The sequence below is a fragment of the Zingiber officinale genome, chromosome 9B (genome assembly GCF_018446385.1).
Source record: "Zingiber officinale cultivar Zhangliang chromosome 9B, Zo_v1.1, whole genome shotgun sequence".
NCBI lineage: Eukaryota > Viridiplantae > Streptophyta > Magnoliopsida > Zingiberales > Zingiberaceae > Zingiber > Zingiber officinale.
Genome location: NC_056003.1, coordinates 114,486,050 through 114,492,049, shown reverse-complemented (window position 1 = coordinate 114,492,049; position 6,000 = coordinate 114,486,050).

Sequence of the window (6,000 nt, the reverse complement as noted above, 5' to 3'; positions counted from 1 at the left end):
GATCTCGTGCAGACAGGGACCCTGACATCTTCCGACTGCCCACAGTGATATGTGGTGGAGTGATCTTGCGCAGTCCCTAGCTAGATATCTAGATATCTTGGTCACTTGTGGTTTGTGGTGGAGCATTGCTCCCACATATTACAGATACATGTGATGGATTGCTAGTGGTGGAGCGTTGCTCTCACATATGTTGTATTGCTTGTAGTGGAGTGTTGCTCCCACATATGTTCTATTGCTTGTAGTGGAGCGCTGCTCTCACATACGATGGATTGTTAGTGATGGAGCGTTGCTCCCACATATGTTGTATTCTTGTGATAGAGCGTGGCTCTCACATTGAATGATCTATTGTTGTTTTTATTATACATGGTTATAACGTCATATATATTATCCAGTTGTTATGAGCAAGTATATTGCTTATCTATAGTATTTACTGATCATTATATCATATGTGTTAGATCGGTACAGGTATGTATGTTTATCATGTCATATATGATCATGCTCTTATTTCCCTACTGAGACTGTATATCTTTGATCGCCTTACACTTTTGTCCATGCACTACCATGTTCTTATTACCCATTGAGTGATCTACACTTACCACCCCTTGTACTGGTTTTCTTTTGTCAGGTAACAGGTAGAGGTCTGAGAAGTTACTTGGAGGATCCTAGCTGCCAGCCCCACATCACATCTGAGATCAGCTTTTCATGCTATTTGGTATTACGCTATTGGTACTCTATATTTGGTCTTGGTATTATGCTATGTTGTCTCGTTTATGGTTTTTGAGCCTTGTGGCTACATTTATTCGTTTTGGGTTTTGTATTGTGGTGTAAATCATGTCGGCATGCAATCAATGTTTTATCCTGCGTAGTTTGTGTTTGTACCAACTGTGTGGCTGTGTGGTTTTATTTGCTTCTGTTGTATTCTCTTTATTTCAACCGTGTGGGATGCCTATATAACTGCGTGGTTATGTTATTTTTGTTCCAGGCGTGTGGACTGAGTATATAACTGTATGGTTGTGTATGTTCCAGCCGTGTTAACTGTTGATTATTTCTTATGTGAGCTTGTGATCTTGTATACATGATTCACTTGTCACTGCTATAGGGGAGGTGCTGTCCGATTTTTGTCGGACAACCTTACTCTCGGGGCGTGATAAATATAATTAATTATGTGTTCTTTTGAATTTTTTGAAATTTTCGATGATAGCTTGTGAGCTCACATTCTAATAATTTCTTTTTCAATACCATTAACGTGTATGAGAGAGAAACATCCTTCATTTTACTCCGAAGCCTTATTTTCATGATATTTATTGTGGAAAATGATCATTCTATAATATCAGTGGAGACTAGAAGAGTATGCACAAGTATAATCATTCTAAAAATAATATTGTATATAACAAACTTGTTAGTCTTCATCAACCATTGACATAACTCTGAAATTATTGAAAAATTTTTGTAATCAGACTCTTTGACTACATTATACTTGTAATACTTTAATTGCACCTCCAATTGCTCTTTTTTATCTCTTGTAAAATCTTGGGCATAAAACTTTTAAATTAATTTATATATATCCATAATTCTAAAAATCTTGGGTATAAAACTTTTCAATTAATTTACATATATCCATAACTCTGAAAGACTCCTCCACGTTTTGAGGATTTAAAAAATGATGAATTAAGTAACACTGAACTTGGGACGACAGATTTGGCCCCATAGAAATTTTCCACCAGTTACCAAGGTAAATCGTAAAGCGCTCATGGTGGGCGGCCCAGAAGCCCAGCATCTCATGGTTGTGTGCTCCATGTAGAGGAAAAATCCCTACAAATGCACCGTAGTTGAGGATCGAACTGCGAGTGCCTGAGTGACAACTTGTGTGCTACATTTTAAGGATTTAAGACATTATTAAGAATGAGCAATTTCATAGCATTGTCACTAAAGCATCTATTAATTTCTTGCAATAGTGAATTTATTGAAGCATAAAAGAGGTCAACATTATAATGATGCTTCATAGTGAAATTGTCTTGACGATGATGGGTGCAACCTTGTCTATTAATATACGAAACACTAAAATTAAGAATGTCAATATTTGGAAGTTCACAAAAAAGATTTCACTTTTACAAGCAAATCATCTCATTAGTTATCTCTTATCTATTGAAGTAAATTCTTGGTAGATAATACAAGCTCCATTTTATTTATAATATCCTAAGACTTACTACAAAGCCTGACAAATTATATACATGATCCCCATAATCTCTTGTATAAAATGTAAGATGAATACAAAATAAAAAAAAATCATTTCATCATAAACATATGTTGCATCTACTCTTTGAGAAGGAAGTCCATCCTCCATACCCTAAGCAATATTGTACACGATACACTAAACATCTTAAATAGGTCTACCAACTACCTATTTGATTAAGTCCATGCTCTGTCTTAAGTTCACTAATAGTAATCAAATGTGCAATATCATCTGCATGGGCATTCTTCGATTCCTTACTATGCTTACATGAATAACTAACAATATTAACGATAAAAGTTAATCTCTCAAAAAAATGATGAATAGGCGTCATATCTTTTGATGCTGCAACTAAAGTCAATTGTAACCGATGAGCAAAGCAATGAACTTAATAAATACTTTTACAATTTTTATAATCAAAACTTGCAATCCATTAAATTCGCCTCTTATATTATTAGCACCATCGAAGCCCTAACCTCTAATATTTTGAACATCCAAATTGTAGTGAGACAAAGCAGAATATATAACATCTTTTAAAATCAAAACCACAGTATTAGATACATGAACAAGCCCCAAAAAAGTACTTAAATGAATCTATTAGTATCCACGAACCTTAATACTATAGATATTTGCTCTCTTTTTTACTCATCTCAGGCTTCATCAATAATCATGCAATACTCGACAACTCTAATTTCTTCACTAATTACATTTTTCACTCTTACTGAAAGCACATGAAGTATTTGTTTCTGAATATCGTGTCTTGTATACTTGGCATTTTTTTGGAGCTTTTGCGATTGTCTTTGAAAGTTCGTCATTGTGCATGGTTATCACATTCAAAAATTCAAGAAATTGCCACGATTAGATGAACTAGATTTCTCACCATGGTCTCTAAACAAAATTTCATAAAGTGAAAACAAATTTCCAAGATTAGATGAACTATATTTCTCCGTGAAAGACATGAGAGAAACAACTTATATCCTTGGGATTAAGATTTATAGAGATAGATCAAGAAAGTTGCTGGTTGTTCACAGTCTACATACATAGATAAGATACTAAAGCAGTTTAGCATGAAGGAATCCAAGAAAGGTTTTCTTCCCATGAGACATGAGATTCACCTTTCAAAGTCTATGTGCCCGAGCACACAAGACGAGAGAATACGCATGAGCGAGATCTTATATGTAACACCCGAAAATTCTCAAAACTATTTTAGAAATATTCTATGATTTTTCTGTAATTTTATAATATTTTTATGGAATTTTTAGAGTAGCGGAAGTAGCAAAAATAAATAAAAAACGAAAATAGCTTAAGCGGGAATTGAACCCGAGACCTATTGGGTCCTACAACTTATGGTGAACCATGGTAACTAAGTGAACCCAGCAGGGCCGTGCTGAAAGGAAAGGGAAATAATTTTATTTAAGTTGGAGTTGGGCCAGAATTATTACTTAATATAAATAGGAAATAATTAGGTGAAGAGTTATTTTTCTTGGATCGTAGCTTTCTCCACCCCAACCTAATTCCGCCGCCCACTTCTCCTCTCCCTCTCTCGGCGCCAACCATAAGGAAGGCTGAGGTTCGGCCCAAGGACACTTTCCGGCGACGACTTCGACACGAGGACGCTCCCCTCCGCGAGAGGAACGCATAGACGCGAGAAGATCGTCGAAAGGATCGTCTCCTCCGGAAATCCAGCGATTAGAATCGTAAGAAAATCCAAACAGGAGGTAAGAAACCCCTCACCTGCAGTATAAGTAGCTTCCGTGTGAATTCCATGTTTTAGTTTAGTAATATGTAGACTTTCGGCACAAGGATGCGAATTAGTGCATACTAAGTGTTCGATTAAATTATTTAGCACAGAAAAATACAACTTAGGCATTTTAATAGCTCAGTAAATGCAATAGAAGCATTTAAATAGTTTAGTTAGCCTTGCCACAGCATATATGGGACTACGGTCCAATGGGTGGGCACCCACAGTCGCCTCTAGGTTCAGATAACCTAGTAGAAGCAAGGTAAATTAAGTAGCTATGATTCAGTATTTTATTTTCAGTAGTGGCACTGTACAGGATTAGATATCCATTGGGCTGGGCTCCCATAGTCGGTCCCTAGGTTTAGATAACCTAGTAAACCTTGCTAAATTCGGGATTTGCAACCCCGGGTTTAATTGAGGATGCACGCATAACATGTACAATTGTCGGGCCTATTAGCAGTATGATTATGTATTTTAATCTATTATATTATAGTTTTTCAAAACTCACAAAGATCAGTTATGTTAGTTGAGTTTGAATTCAGTTCCAGACTAGTTTAATTCATGTTCAGCTCAGTTTTCCTTGTTGTTACACATGATAGTTATGGTTAGTTTTGTATGCCATGCTTTGGTGTTCATGTTCAGCTTTTATTACACATGTTTAGATGATAGTATGTCATGACTAGCTTTGATTTCTATGTATGATAACATGCCATGTTTCAGTCTAATCAGTGCACTTTCAAACAACATGTTTTAAAAGCATATTGCATCGAATGCATGTTTTAGCGAGGTAGATGATTTTTTACTAAGCGAAAGCTTATAGATACTTTCTTTTCCTTATACTGCAGATAAAGGTAAAGGAAAGATGGACTAGCGGAGGATGGAGGACAATGCTACGAAGATGTGTGTGGGCAGGAACTTGGAAAGAAGATCTTAGGGAACTCTAGCAAGCTTTGTTTAAACATTAGTACTTTTTAGTGTTTTAGCAATTTGCACTTTAGTATGTTGATCGCTATGAATTAGTTAACCATGCACTCTATTATGCTTAGAACATTATTCTTTATGATGTTAGAATGTTAGTTGTGGTTGTTAGAGTGTTTCCTAGCCATCTTAGAACATGTAATGTGATTGAGGCACGAAATAGTGCTGAAATCAAGGGTTCTGGTTCGAAATCAGAAACCCAGATCGATCTACAGATCGATCAGAATTGGGTTGTGCCACTGGATCGGTCAGCTGACCGATCCAGCCGCGAACAGAGAGTTAGGGACAGATGGACTAGCAGAGGAAGCTGGAGGTCAATGCAGCGATGGTGTGTGTGGCAGGAACCTGGAATGAGATCCTTACGGAGTTTAGCAGATTGAGAACTTAGTTTCTTATCTCAAGTAGCTTTATGGACGGTCAGACCTCTAGAGTTTTCTTCCTTATCATGTGGATCAATCACTGGATCGATCCGACAGCCCAATCGATTCATGGATCGATTGAAATGCCTGATTACAGCTAGCACGACATCCGAGAGGCATAGATTGTCTTCCCTAGCATGTGTACAACTCCTAGGTACACCTAGAATATTAAGTTCAGATTTTACAGTAATCAGTTTAGTAAAATTTTAATCAATCCAGATTTCCGTAATAGTAATTTAGCACAGCATAATGTAGCGATCGGCCTCACAGCCTAGTCAGTAGAAGGCGGGTCGTTACATCATATGCGTCAACTATAGGATTGATCATGTATGCTATGTTATGTATTAGACTCGATGTATCATACACTCTGAGTGTCACGAGCCGATATCAATTAGATCCAGACATGGATCATTAGGTGATCATCAAGGCAATCCTTAAGTACTTAAGAAGTGTAGGATTGATTGGATGTGAGAGAGGGGAGATAAATCACATGAATTTTTAAACTTTCTGATCAGAGATGAAAACCTTGTGGTTTAAGGAAGCCATCTTAAAGGTATCTCGACGTGAATACTAATAGAGGCTAGCCTTGTGAGGCTAGTTAAATGCTCTCTACAAGGTTCAATTACGAACTC